This window comes from Pseudophryne corroboree, chromosome 1, assembly GCF_028390025.1.
Source record: "Pseudophryne corroboree isolate aPseCor3 chromosome 1, aPseCor3.hap2, whole genome shotgun sequence".
NCBI classification, from domain to species: Eukaryota; Metazoa; Chordata; class Amphibia; order Anura; family Myobatrachidae; genus Pseudophryne; species Pseudophryne corroboree.
In genome coordinates this window covers 638,958,645-638,974,456 of record NC_086444.1, presented here as the reverse complement: position 1 = coordinate 638,974,456, position 15,812 = coordinate 638,958,645, and the positions used below count along the sequence as shown (strand labels likewise).

Below are 15,812 nucleotides of genomic sequence, written 5' to 3'. Positions count from 1 at the left end.
AGATATGCCCCTACAGTGCCACATATGCCCCACATGCCGCCACTGTGCCATGTGCCCGCAGTGCCAGATATGCCCCCACAGTGCCAGATATGCCCCCAGTGCCAGATTACAGATATGCCCCCACAGTGCCATGTGCCCGTAGTGCCAGATATGCCCCCACAGTGCCAGATATGACCCCACAGTGCCACATATGCCCCACATTGCCACATATGCCGCCACTGTGCCATGTGCCCGCAGTGCCAGATATGCCCCCACAGTGCCAGATATGCCCCCAGTGCCAGATTACAGATATGCCCCCACAGTGCCATGTGCCCGTAGTGCCAGATATGCCCCCACAGTGCCAGATATGACCCCACAGTGCCACATATGCCCCACATTGCCACATATGCCGCCACTGTGCCATGTGCCCGCAGTGCCAGATATGCCCCCACAGTGCCACATATGACCCCACAGTGCCACATATGACCCCACAGTGCCACATATGACCCCACAGTGCTCACCGTGCTGTGTGGAGAGCGCAGCGCGCTTCTCCTGCCTGCCGTCCTGCCCCTCAGTCTGGTCTCCGGCGGTGACGGCAGCGTGTATAGCTCAAATCAGGCGCCGGTTCGCGAGCTCTGATTGGCTAACGAACCGGCGCCTGATTTGAGCTATACACTCCGCCATCACTGCCGGAGACCATCCTGAGGGGCAGGACGGCAGGCAGGAGAGGCGCGGCTTCGGGTGGATGGGCAGCGGATCGCGATCGACTGGTCACATGATCGCGATCGACTGTTTGGCCACCCCTGCACTAGGCCATAGGTCTTCAACCTACGGCCCTCCAGCTGCTGTGGAACTACACATCCCAGTATGTCCTTCCACAGTTTTGCTATTAAGGCATGCTAAAACTGAGGCAGGACATGTTTGGCTATAAATCACTGCAATACATTTTATGGTGTTTTATTAAAATGACAACATAAAAACAATTCATTTTCATTTTACACTGTAGACTTCATTATGAAAACCCATGGACAGAATTTTGCTTTTCAAAGTTTTGAAAGAGGGGCCTAATTCAGAAAAAAGAACCAGTAAGTATTTGTGGTAGTTGGGGAGGGACAAATGCTGCCGCCACCGGAAGCAGGATCCTGGTCACCTCCACCTCGACCGTGGCCCACACTGCACTGCAGGCAAACTGCAAACACTGTAAACTCGCAGCCTCCCCCTCTCCTACCTGGTGCCCGCTAAACAGTACTTAACCATTACTCAATTGGTACTTAACCATTACTTCAGCAGGTGCATTATAATATGAACAGCTGAACACAGAATACAGGTTGAACCCGATGGGCATTTTGCCTCTTTTCAACATCACTGACGATGTGAGCTGCTGGGTGGAATGGTGCTCGGTGGGCTGCCGCTTATCTCCTGTGATAGGGTTTGGTGTGCAGCCCTACTAGCTCATAATGCTGTCCAACTTTAAAAAATATCTGTGGAAAATACTGCACTGCAAATTATCGCTATAGATATAAGCAGTGAAAACTCAGTTTATGAGGATTATAAATGTATGATACACAGTATGCTGGACATTGACACAAACAGCATTGGCCTCTGAGTAACTGCAACAGAGTGGAACAGGTTTGTTGCCTCATTTTTCTTTTTAGCTTGGATTGAGAAACCCCTGGACTTTAAGTGGGGTCTGCATGCACACATATCCCTTAAAAGTGTTTCTAAACTTCATATGATTAATTTATGCAAGGTACACACTAGATGAATGAACAGTGTCATTCACAGAAATACTGAATTGGCCCCGCAGCACAGCCGATGCCCAATATATCTGCAGATCTATTGGCACATCTAGCTGGGTGTATGGGTACCCCGCCAACTGCCCATACACTGGCTGCAGGGAGTGCCCATGACTGACACCACAGCTGTGTGGGCAAATGGCCAACCAGTGGTGATGTCAGTGCAGGCAAAGAGTGGCCGATCGGTGTGTATGACTACTAGAATCGGCCGATTGGCCAGCAGATACGGCGGTCTGCAAACAGGTCAGGTAAATGTTTACACAGCCTAAGTCTTTGTATCTATAGTAATTTTATTATTCTGTTGCGTTATTGATGTTATTACCAGTGGCAGATTTTACCTATGGACTGCAAGACCTGCAGTCTGTCCAGGATAAATCTGCCACTGCAGTGAGCCAGTTGTAGTCCATGACTGCACTGGCTACACTGTGACTTGCAGTGACTTCCTATTGGAAGTGCTACCTGCCAGTCACCGCAAGACAGGCAGTCTCATTGGGTGGTGTTTCCTCCCCATGGAACTGCCAGACCAGGATGCAATTAACAAAGAGCTAGCTTCCTATAGGAAACGACTCCCTGCCTGATCATCAGCCCTAGCTGTTTTCTATGAGCTGCAGCCGCTTCAGTCGATAAAAGCCGGGAGTTTGAGCATGTGCAGTCAAATCGCCAGTCCCGACACCTGTCCGCTCCATTGCGCAGGTACCAGGACTCAACCAACAACAGGGGCTCTCCTCCTCTGGACCACGCAGCATGGTCAGCATCAGCGACCCTCCTCCACAAAGGTAGAATCAACCGCTGGTAACTACATGTACAAGAAATTTGCTAATATATAGTATGAAAGAATTTTTTTGGCCTTATTGTCTTTTTTTCCCAGGACAGTGTTCACTAGAAGATACAGTACATTTACAAAGTACCGGTACTTATAACCTGAATAACATTTTGATTAAAGTACATAGGTCAGTACAAAAATAAAATCTAGACAATATATTTTTACGTATTTTATTACCTTCATCTAAACAAAATAAAAAGGAGTCACAGTTGCATTACTTTCAAAATTAGTCTGTCTTAGTCTTTTCACTGCAACCAGCAAATTAGTTAAAAGTTAAAACTAGAAGACTCTCCATCATAGATACATTGTTAAAAGTGGTGCTCCACAAGTGTAATGTAATATTGCTACAAATTGTATCTGACACAGCCTCAACTTTCAAACTAGTTATATCAGTTCTGGAATATAGCTGCCAGCTACAAAATATTGGACGAACAACACATTCATCACATTTATTAAAGAATAAGGGCCTAATTCAGATCTGATCGCTGATGTGCGGGTTTTTTTGCACAGTGGGCTATCAGATCCAAACTGCGCATGCAAATGCACCGCACAAGCGCATCACACGGCTGCAACGGGCATCGGCGACCTGCAACGGGATGGTGCGAAAAATCCATTTGCATGGGCGATCGTAAGGCGATTGACAGGAAGAGGCCATTTGTGGGTGGCAACTGACCGTTTTCTGGGAGTGTCAGGGAAAACGCAGGCGGGATCAAGAGTTTTCAGGGAGGGTGTCTGACGTCAAATCCAGTCCCGATCAGCCTGATTTGGTTCCCAAAAGTAGTTTAAAATATCAATAAAGTGCAAAAATAAAACTTTACATATTTAAAAGGAATACTAAAACAAAGAGAAATTGCCACTGTCCTTATACGTCATATAGGGCAGGGGATTCTCAACAGGATGTAATCATGTTACCGGCACTCAATATACTGACGCTGGAATCCCGACCGCTAGAAACGCCGACAGTCGGCATGCCGACTTACAGGGACTATGCCCACTCGTGGGTGTCCACGACACCCACAAAGTGGGTATAGAACCTGTGGTGAGTGCAGCAGAAACAAGCCCGCAAGGGGCTTCATTCCACTCACCCTCCCACTGGCATTCTGGCGGCCGCGATCCCGTCATCGGTATGCTGACTGCCGGAATCCCAGCTGCTGGCATCACATACCCAACCACTATCCTCATGTATCACTTGGTGATGTTTTTTAGGATTTCGGTCTGTGGGAATATGTTCAGCATCCAGGCGATCTGGATGCCGGCAGTCACGTGACCGATGCCGAAATCCCGACACCACTCAGGAGACTGGGGCCGGGACCCCGACAGTCCAAAGGCGAGTATCGTGTTAAGGCTGAGAACCACTGATATAGAGTATCACAAACACAGAACATAAAATACACCTACTACTTCATACAAGAAAGGCAATGAATATATCTGCTGTGTAGTATTGTCTGCAACATGCTTGTTATAAAGGTGGTATATCTACCGTGTGATAACACACTTAGGGGGAGATTTATTAAGCCTGGTGAAGTGATAAAGCGGAAGGTGATGAATGACCAGCCAATCAGCTCCTAACTGTAATGTTACAGGCTGGGTTTGAAAAATGACAGTTAGGAGCTGACTGGCTGGTGCTTTATAACCTTCCACTTTATCACTTCACCAGGCTTAATACATCTGCCCTTAATGCCCCAAAAACAATGTTTCACAGTTACCTTTATAATGCTCGGGTACACTGGATACTCCAGGTATTGTCACAGTTGTAGGAAACAACAACAACAACAACAACAACACTTCCACTTTCCCATAACTTGTATAACTAAGAACTGCAAAGCTCCAGCAACCAGAGTGTGATGCAGACGCTACTGCATTGTGCCAGCGACTGGCGCCTGCCCGGGGACACGCTGTCCGGCTTCTCTGCGTCTGGTGCTAGTGTCGCTGTACGGGGAGCAGTAACCAGCAGCACGGCGTGCCTAGCCTCCTGCCAGCCACTGGGAGAGTCTCATCTCTTCCTGGAGGAGGTCGCTGTGCAGGAAACACAACGTGTACGACCAGCACTTCCTGCACAGCGGCACACGCTGGCCGGCCGGGGGGGGCTCCTGTCAGAGCTGCTATGTGTATATGCGTGGAAGCCAGGCGGGTGACCACCAGCATACCTATAATACGTAGAGTATACAATAGTCACACCGTCCCGTGCAGCGCTGGGGGTGTAGAAGTACGAGTATTATAGCGTGGCCGGCGGCTCATGCTGTTATGTAGAGACATTCATCCGGGATTCGGTGACTGGAACAGATTCCGGAACGCCGGACTAGACCTGCAGTGCTCCCTGCGAGTGAGAAGCTCTGTAAGCGCGTGGCCGTACGGGTGGGTGTCTGACAGGCTGTCACCGGGTAGATGGGGAGCGAGAGCTCAGAGCCGGGTCCCCTCACGCAGCTGCGGCTGCTGCTCCTGGGAGACTGTCAGCCCTACACAGCGGAGGGGTCCGTGCGCTGCTGTGTGCCGGGACACATGACAGCCTCCAGGCTCCTACCCCTGCCCCCAGACTCAGGGAGATGCTGGTGCTACAAATAATATTTAACCACTTGCTGCATGGGAAGGGGGGGGGGAGCAGACCGTTTGCTGGGTGGTAAAGGATGGGGTTTGGGCCAAGCAATAAGATATCTTTAGTGATACTTCTATAAAAATATTTGTTTCAGCAATTGTGTATATATATATATATATATATATATGCTAATCAATTAAGAAGGGATGTGCACCCTAGTGCATAAAACCAGTGATTTGTTCATACTACCATGTACATCTAAGTATAGAGGTACTATCATTGATCGTGGGTCATCACAAAGATGCTAATCGCATATGTACTAACATTTGCGATTAGTTTCTCACAGCGGGATGTACTAAAGCAAAAATGCGATAAAACCCCCGAAAACGGGGGTTTTACCGCATTTTCAAATTTACTAAGACCCTACCGCCGCGTTCTCGTCGTCCAGGGTATCGCCATCTTTGGATGGTGATACCCTATAGAAGCCAATGGGCTTCTTATCACCGACCTCCGCCGGCCCCGCCGCAGACGCCGACCTCCCTCCCCCCCGGCTTACCTTCCTCCAGGCTGCCCTGGACCTGGAAGGTAATCTCCTCCCCCTAGCAATGCAGCCGGAGGTCCTTCCGGCTGCAGGGGGGAGGAGGAGGCTCCGGGGGCAGCCTGCTGCTGCTTCCCGGCGTCTAGCCAGTGTAAAGATCCCGGAGAGATGACGGAGACCCCCTGCAGACCACCTAACAGGTATCGCGGGGGGCCTCCGTCACCGCATCGCGATATTGATCGCACCCAGCATGTCCCTAACTGTGCAGAGTTTGTCTGTTCTCCCTGTGCTTGCTTGTGTTTCCTCCGGGTACTCCGGTTTCCTTCCACAATCCAAAAATATACTGGTAGGTTAATTGGCTCCCTACAAATTAACGTGTGTGTGTGTGTGTGTGTGTGTGTGTGTGTGTGTGTGTGTGTGTCTGTATATGTGGTAGGGAATATAGATTGTAAGCTCCACTGGGGGCAGGGACTGATGTGAATGACCAAAATACTCTGTAAAGCGCTGCGGAATATGTGTGCGCTATATAAATAACTGGTAATAAATAAATAAAATATGTTAGTACATATGCGATCAACATCGCTGCGGTAAGTGGTGAGGGGCGGCGATTTGTATCTTAATACATCCCGCCCTCAAAGCGATGCCAGGGGTGTCCTGCAATCAGTGATGGTCTGCAGGAGAGGGTTTGAGCAGGCTTTCGTCACCTCCCAGCCCCTGGAGGTGACGTGCAGGGAGTCCCTGTGATACTCCTTCTCCCCCCTGCAGCCGGGTGGCGGCATAAACCACCCCTAGAATCATCATGAACCAAATGTACAACAGCACAAGTGGCAAATTCAGTAAGGGAGGTGTGTCCCTGCATATGATGGAGGAATGATCGTCCTTGGCGTGGTGGTCTGCAGAATATTTCAATTGTGCTGTGCATAATTGTTTCATGATGATATTTGCGGTGGTTTGTACCTCCACCGTGGGTACGTGAATATATACTTATTTGAACCTGGCAGTCCTAAAAAATCTGTGGTTATAAGAATTGTGTAACACACCCTTTCTCAGACTTAAATGGACGGTGGTTACGGAAAATAAGATGAAGACGTCAACGTAATTAAATTGGTTTTAAATGCACTGGAACCTGCACTCATTAATTACGTTAGAAAATTGTCTTGCTTTAAGAGTCAATCGTACCTGGGACTTGTAGTCGGGGCCGGTGCTAGGCTGTTCAGGCTCCTCTTGCAAACCTTAAATTTGCTACCTCCCAAACTTTTTCAACAGGTTAGCGTGTGTCTTATAAAGGGGTGTGGTCTCTCAAGGAATCGGCTTGGCCACACAAAAGTAGTCCCATTTCATTTCACGCCACACAGTAACACAATCATATTCACATTACACAGCTAGCAGTAGTTTTGCTTATACACATTATGCCCGTAAATGTTGTGCCCTGTATATGTAATGGCCACAGTAGTAGTGCCACTTATATGTAATGCACATTGTAGAAGTGTCACTTATACGTTACACCCATATTTTCTCTGACGTCCTAGTGGATGCTGGGGACTCCGAAAGGACCATGGGGAATAGCGGCTCCGCAGGAGACTGGGCACAAAAGTAAAAGCTTTAGGACTAGCTGGTGTGCACTGGCTCCTCCCCCTATGACCCCCCTCCAAGCCTCAGTTAGATTTTTGTGCCCGAACGAGAAGGGTGCAATCTAGGTGGCTCTCCTGAGCTGCTTAGAGTAAAAGTTTAAATTAGGTTTTTTATTTTCAGTGAGTCCTGCTGGCAACAGGCTCACTGCATCGAGGGACTAAGGGGAGAAGAAGCGAACTCACCTGCGTGCAGAGTGGATTGGGCTTCTTAGGCTACTGGACATTAGCTCCAGAGGGACGATCACAGGCCCAGCCATGGATGGGTCCCAGAGCCGCGCCGCCGTCCCCCTTACAGAGCCAGAAGAGCAGAAGAGGTCCGGAAAATCGGCGGCAGAAGACGTCCTGTCTTCAATAAGGTAGCGCACAGCACCGCAGCTGTGCGCCATTGCTCTCAGCACACTTCACACTCCGGTCACTGAGGGTGCAGGGCGCTGGGGGGGGCGCCCTGAGACGCAATAAAAATACCTTAGATGGCTAAAAAATACATCACATATAGCTCCTGGGCTATATGGATGCATTTAACCCCTGCCAGAATACATAGAAAAACGGGAGATAAGGCCGCCGATAAGGGGGCGGAGCCTATCTCCTCAGCACACTGGCGCCATTTTCCCTCACAGCTCCGTTGGAGGGAAGCTCCCTCGCTCTCCCCTGCAGTCACTACACTACAGAAAGGGTTAAAAAAGAGAGGGGGGGCACTGATTACGCGCAGTATTAACGATACAGCAGCTATAAGGGGAAAAACACTTATATAAGGTTATCCCTGTATATATATAGCGCTCTGGTGTGTGCTGGCAAACTCTCCCTCTGTCTCCCCAAAGGGCTAGTGGAGTCCTGTCCTCTATCAGAGCATTCCCTGTGTGTGTGCTGTATGTCGGTACGTTTGTGTCGACATGTATGAGGAGAAAAATGATGTGGAGACGGAGCAGATTGCCTGTAATAGTGATGTCACCCCCTAGGGGGTCGACACCTGAGTGGATGAACTGTTGGAAGGAATTACGTGACAGTGTCAGCTCTGTATAAAAGACAGTGGTTGACATGAGACAGCCGGCTACTCAGCTTGTGCCTGTCCAGACGTCTCATAGGCCGTCAGGGGCTCTAAAGCGCCCGTTACCTCAGATGGCAGATATAGACGCCGACACGGATACTGACTCCAGTGTCGACGGTGAAGAGACAAATGTGACTTCCAGTAGGGCCACACGTTACATGATTGAGGCAAAGAAAAATGTTTTACACATTTCTGATAAACGAGTACCACCAAAAAGGGGTATTATGTTCGGTGAGGAAAAACTACCTGTAGTTTTCCTGAATCTGAGAAATTAAATGAGGTGTGTGATGATGCGTGGGTTTCCCCCGATAACAACTGATAATTTCTAAAATGTTATTGGCATTATACCCTTTCCCGCCAGTGGTTAGGGTGCGTTGGGAAACACCCCCTAGGGTGGATAAAGCGCTCACACGCTTGTAAGGGCTCTACCCTCTCCTGAGATGGCCGCCCTTAAGGATCCTGCTGATAGAAAGCAGGAGGGTATCCTAAAATGTATTTACACACATACTGGTGTTATACTGCGACCAGCAATCGCCTCAGCCTGGATGTGCAGTGCTGGGTTGGCGTGGTCGGATTCCCTGACTGAAAATATTGATACCCTAGATAGGGACAGTATATTTTTGCCTATAGAGCATTTAAAAGATGCATTTCTATATATGCGTGATGCACAGCGGAATATTTGCCGACTGGCATCAAGTCTAAGTGCGTTGTCCATTTCTACCAGTAGAGGGTTATGGACACGACAGTGATCAGGTGATGCGTATTTCAAACGGCATTTGGAAGTATTGCCTTATTAAGGGGAGGAGTTATTTGGGGTCGGTCTTTCAGACCTGGTGGCCACGGCAACAGCTGGGAAATCCACGTTTGTACCCCAGGTCGCCTCTCAACATGAGAAGACGCCGTATTATCAGGCGCAGTCTTTTCGTGGACAAGCGGGCAAAAGGTTCCTCATTTCTGCCCGTGACAGAGGCAGAGGAAAAAGGCTGCAGAAATCAGCCAATTCCCAGGAACAGAAACCCTCTCCCGCCTCTGCCAAGCTCTCAGTATGACGCTGGGGCTTTACAAGCAGAATCAGGCACGGTGGGGGCCCGTCTCAATGAATTTCAGCGCGCAGTGGGCTCACTCGCAAGTAGACCCCTGGATCCTTCAGGTGATATCTCAGGGGTACAAATTGGAATTAGAGACGTCTCCCCCTCGCCGTTTCCTAAAGTCGGCTTTACCGAGGTCTCCTTCTGACAGGGAGACAGTTTTGGAAGCCATTCACAAGCTGTATTCCCAGCAGGTGATAATCAAGGTACCCCTCCTGCAACAGGGAACGGGGTATTATTCCACACTGTTGTGGTACCGAAGCCGGACGGCTCGGTGAGACCGATTCTAAATCTAAAATCTTTGAACACTTACATACAGAGGTTCAAATTCAAGATTGAGTCACTCAGAGCAGTGATTGCGAACCTGGAAGAAGGGGACTACATGATGTCTCGGGACATCAAGGATGCTTACCTTCATGTCCAAATTTACCCTTCTCACCAAGGGTACCTCAGGTTTATGGTACAGAACTGTCACTATCAGTTCAGACGCTGCCGTATGGATGGTCCACGGCACCCCGGGTCTTTACCAAGGTAATGGCCGAAATGATGATATTCCTTCGAAGGAAGGGAATTTTAGTTATCCCTTAATTGGACGATTCCCTGATAAGGGTAAGATCCAGGGAACAGTTGGAGGTCGGTGTAGCACTATCTCAGGTAGTGTTGCGGCAGCACGATTGGATTCTCAATATTCCAAAATCGCAGCTGGTTTCCGACGACTCGTCTTCTGTTCCTAGGGATGATCCTGGACACAGTCCAGAAAAAGGTGTTTCTCCCGGAGGAGAAAGCCAGGGAGTGATCCGAGCTAGTCAGGAACCTCCTAAAACTGAGCCAAGTCTCAGTGCATCAATGCACAAGGGTTCTGGAAAAAATGGTGGCTTCCTACGAAGCAATCCCATTCGGCAGATTCCACGCAAGAACTTTCCAGTGGGACCTGCTGGACAAATGGTCCGGGTCGCATCTTCAGATGCATCAGCGGATAACCCTGTCACCAAGAACAAGGGTGTCCCTCCTGTGGTGGTTGCAGAGTGCTCATCTTCTAGAGGGCCGCAGATTCGGCATTCAGGACTGGGTCCTGGTGACCATGGATGCCAGCCTGCGAGGCTGGGGAGCAGTCACACAGGGAAGGATTTTTCAGGGCTTATGGTCAAGCCTGGAGACATCACTTCACATAAATATCCTGAAGCTAAGGGCCATTTACAATGCTCTAAGCTTAGCAAGACCTCTGCTTCAAGGTCAGCCGGTGTTGATCCAGTCGGACAACATCACGGCAGTCACCCACGTAAACAGACAGGGTGGCACAAGAAGCAGGGGGGTAATGGCAGAAGCTGCAAGGATTCTTCGCTGGGCGGAAAATCATGTGATAGCACTGTCAGCAATTCCGGGAGTGGACAACTGGGAAGCAGACTTCCTCAGCAGACACGACCTCCACCCGGGAGAGTGGGGACTTCACCCAGAAGTCTTCCACATGATTATAAACCGTTGGGAAAAACTCGACAGGTATTGCGCCAGGTCAAGGGACCCTCAGGCAATAGCTGTAGACGCTCTGGTAACACCGTGGGTGTACCAGTCAGTGTATGTGTTCCCTCATCTGCCTCTCATACTGAGGTACTGAGATTGATAAGATGGAGAGGAGTAAGCACTAGATGCCAGCAGCCAGAGTAGATCAGCGCTAAAGTAGCGTTGCAGGAGGATGTCACACAGCTGCCCGACCTCACGGCAGTGTCCACCTGGCTCCAGCAAGCTTGCTGGAGCCGGTGGGACGCTGCCGTGAGCGGCGGGGCTGTGTGACATTCTGCTGCAGCGCTGTGTTGTAGCCCTGAACTCCCCTGTATGCCCGTGGCTGTTACCCATCTCCCTGCGGCTCTCCTCCTCTGGGTCCGCATCTCAGTCCGACATGTTTTGATGTTGGACTGAGATGGTCGAAAAGTGGGCCAAAACGCCCCGTTTTTGGCTCAAGCACGTGAATCTGCAGCTATTCTGCCGATCCACGAGCTTTTTGACAAGTATAATTCATCGACTTTTCAAAAATATTGAATAGGTTGAATCACGATTCGACCTTAAAAAGTCGAAAACTGCCGTCTTTTCGACAGACGGCAGTTTTTGACTTCAATTGAATATACCCCATAGTATTTTATAATCAAACTGACAAAAGTATATTAGACTGGTTTGCTCATGCTTTAACAGACTTATATACCAGAGGCGTAGCGTGGAGCCATGACTCCTGGAGCAAGCTCACGTCACGGTGCCCCCCCCCTCCCCCCCCCCCCTCCTTGGGCAAAAAGAGGTGGGGCAGATGCTGAGAAGAGGGGAGGCAGATGCTGGGCAGAGAGAAGGGGAAAAATGATGGGCAGAGAGAGGGGCACAGATGCTGGGGTGAGGGGGGAGACATGCTGGGGAGAGAGGAGGGGGGCAGATGCTGGGCAGAGAAATGGTGGGGACAGATGTTGGTGAGAGAAGAGGGCAGATGCTTGAGAGAGAGAGAGGCGGGGAGGCAGATGCAGGGCAGAGAGAGGAAGGTAATCAGATTCTGGTGAAAGAGAACATGGGGGCAGATGATGGGCATTGAGGGGGGGGACAGATACTGTGCACATACTTTACATAGATTGTAAAATGTACAGAAGCAGTGAGAGAGAGACAGAGGATACTGTAAACGTCTGTTTACTTACAGGACTAAAAAGCTTATACTTTAAACACACTTGATACACTTTAATATTGAGCCGCTGCGGCCGCTGTAATTAACCTTTCACCCTTATATTGTTCATAAACCTTACGTACACAAGATCGTACAGTGTACGCACTCTGCGTACGTATGCCGAAAGGGCGTAGTGACTACACAGTTTGCGTACACAGGCCTATACGCTGAAAGCACAATGCAGCAGCCCAAGTGGCTGTAAATACACTTTAAACCTTAACAAGGAAATGGGACACGAAACCAATTGTAATTCAAAACTAGGTTGGGGTCTACCCCACCAACTGTTCTTTACTTGCAGGGGGTTACAATATAAACAATACAATACAATAGAAGAATGGCTTCAATCAATGGTACATACGTGTTTGGTTTCGCCTGCGCTTCCCAGTCTGGTCCTCAGTCATCAAGGTAGATGACCTTCAGAGTCTGTGTACTGGCCGGGCATGCAGCTGGCTCTCTTATACAATATTCCAAAACCTAACACAATGGATACTGTAATCTCTTTGTCCATTGGACACAGGATGGTCATTTACAGTACAGGAGAGGTCATAGGTTGGTTTGAATAGGTGGGCGATGTCTGTTCCAGGTGCCCTTGCAGGTGGTCTCCTCTGGGTTCCCGCCGCATACCAAATGTACAGTAAACACAGTTAATATTTATATTCTGCTCCTGTGCATAACTATTCGCAGGAGCGTGCGATCTTCTGCCAACCAACACCGGAATATTGCCCTTAAAATACCCTACAGCTGGATACCAAACACCACCTTATAACCTTGTTCTGTCCCCTCCTATCCTGTAAAGGTGAATCCCTTTGTTCTGATACCATTTAAACTGTTGTAACTTGCTGGTGTGATGCAGGGAGACTATGTGTACATTGTGCACTATTTGGATTAAATATGTAATGTGTTTCTGTGGCTTTTCCATGCGACTACAAATTACCGTAAATACTCATACCACGCTCTAATACGCAGGACCGACCATACGCAAATTGCGAATATGTGCACGCACGGCAGAATAAGTACGCGCACGGAGGCCATCTGTGTATAGTTTGTACTTGATGTGTGTACTGCAATATTTTTTCGACTTTGACAGTCCACCCTTTGGCAGTCACCAAATAACTGCCACTACCTAATCAATAAACAGAAAAATATCTATACAATATATACAGAAGCTTGGATGATCGGGGGAGAGTTGTAGGTGGGAAATGTATGGCCTAGTGGGATAGTAAAAAGCATGTATGTATGAATCCATGTCTGAGGGGCATGTATCATCGTGCCGTATATGTTCTAAATAAGCTTCGAGGTATTGCGAAGTATACATTAAATCCTTCTCATCACGTATTAAGGGTCTGTAAATGGGCCAACAAACACTACCGAGCTCTTTTCGGCTTCTTGTTCTAACAAATGGGGTGCACATTTAGTTGATGATACATGGAAGGGGAACATATGTGAGTGCTAGTATATGTGGATATCACCTGTCGACTATGTGTGCCATTAACTGGAGGTTGAAGAGATGAAGGTAAGACACATATATAAAAATACATTCACATAAACATTTTGGGTAGGGCTGACGTCTTTTACGGTTGGATGTATCTGGGCAGAGGGGGAGACAAAGAAAAACGGGTGAAAGAAACAGGCCATGAAATTCACAATCCTTATCATAACGCTGTCTCTATGGATGGATCATAAATTAAATCTGCTGCTGTAACAGCGCCCTCGCTCCTTAGACTCATCAAATTTGTGCCGTGCTTGCGCCACGTTAGAATTTGAACACACCTAAATATCAAACCAATAATTATGATGACTCCCAGGATACAAAGGAGAAACTTCCCCACACTCATAATGACATTTTGAGCCCACTCTCCTAAACCTGAGAACCATTTGCGTGGGTTCAACCATGAGACCCAGCCGGTCAGTTCATTACTCACAGTCGCTAAGGTATGGTTGTGCTTCCTCCTAAACTCCCGCTTCAACTGCAAGATCTCGTCCATCTTCTGATCGATGATCTCCATGGGGTCGTCAATGCTGTTCGTAATATATGTACAGCACTTCACACCATATTGAGTTGCCAGAGTAACACAGTACCCACCTGTCACGGCTGTGACATAATTAAGGACCATCCTGTGCTGGATCAGTTCCTTCTTGTAGGCTTGTAACTTCCTTCCCGTATACCTGAAGGTGTCATCATACATCTCAGTGATATTATCTATCAAGTTCGCTAGCGCATGGATATACTTATAATTTATAGTTCCTCTGGCAGTATGGGTGATGTCTAATGCGAGAAGGAACTGAATCCCGGTGGATTCGTGGATCAAATCAGAGGCTGCGTGCTCTGCCCTATCTATGAGGTGTCTCTTGATGATGTATTCGTAGTGAGTATGAGTATAAGAAGCCTGAGCACTGCAGTGATTGTCTTTCATTTTATCGTGGGTTATGGTCATGACCTCCGGTAGTACTCTCCCAATATAACACAATCCCTCTGAGCTCGGGGCAAGCCACTTGTACGCTTTCCTCCCACATATGAATAGGCATCATCTGGGAGAACATAGGGGACAAAATGTAACATCACCATATTGCAAACTTTCCAAGTAAAGAAACCAATCCCTAGTTCTCCTATCTGCTCAGTACAAGTATCGGGCTGGATGATATGAGCACAGTACCCTGGCGATACTTTTCCAACCCACATGGTCTTGCTTCCACGGGTATACCTATACCGAAAATACCTCCCACTGTTGGCTTTTTGGCGTACAAGTTCAGAGTCTATGGGTATCCTATCAGCTCTGTGTGAAAAGGTCATTTTCTGGTTATTCCACGTCACTTCCCAATTTCCTGGTTTTCGGTAATTGGAAATATTAAAAGACAATAAGGACCTGTCTACATGATATTGGTGGAGCTTCAAACTAGGGGGCCTAGAGATATTTAATTTCTTGTCCACCGGTCTCCCACCCCGTAATTCGAGTACCTCATCTATTGCTAAAGGGTATGGTACTAATCCTGACTTACTCTGACCTTGAGGTACCTGTTAGCACTAGACAAAGGACGATCAGGCACCAGTCAAATTGATATATAATTGATATATGAAAACCAAAATTGGACAATTAAACCCTTGGAAATTGGGAGGAAAAAAATATTTTTTTTTCCATTTATTGACACTGTCCTAGTTGGTGGTGCGCCCAGAGCCAGAAAGTACATATACTATCAAAAGGGAGAGAGAGAAGGCTCTTGTGTGGGCGCACTCTTTAAAAATGTAGGAAAATTCCTATGATATATGAGAAGAAATATTTAAAACATGATTTTTAATGTTTAAAGTTTAAAACCGTAATTACCCATAGGAGTGATCCATGTGATATTACAGATAAAGGATTAAAAATGTTCTGGTCTGTTTTTTCACAATAAGTGATTGAAAAGGTTGTAGACACTTGATTATCTTACCCCCATTTCCCCTGACCAGTACAGAATGTCTGTATTAATGGTACCGAGGAGTGGTCATAACAATATTGATAAGTAAGTCCCAAAAAGGGCTGCTTACAATTGGAAATTAATGGTCACCAGCATTCAAGAAACCTGACTTTATAACAAATGCCACAATTATTGGTAGTAAGCCTTCAGTAGGGAGAAAATATCGTAAGAACCAGAATTAGTGGGGATACTGCTGTTGGCGTCGCAACTCACATAGAAAGGAAAATAATTCCT

The 15,812-nt window shown here is 47.8% G+C and overlaps 1 protein-coding gene across 2 annotated transcripts in view; it reads right to left on the bottom strand.

Annotated features, from left to right (window-relative positions):
- Nucleotides 1-5,114, bottom strand: part of RNF170 (ring finger protein 170) — a 42,680-nt gene extending 37,566 nt beyond the window's left edge. The window contains exon 1 of one of the 2 annotated variants that reach the window (XM_063914596.1): nucleotides 4,746-5,114. The gene's annotated coding sequence lies outside the window, so the exon portion shown is untranslated. Of the gene's footprint in view, nucleotides 1-4,304; nucleotides 4,664-4,745 lie in introns of those variants that run through there. The other variant, XM_063914595.1, reaches the window with a different exon arrangement.
- Nucleotides 5,115-15,812: the final 10,698 nt, after the last annotated feature.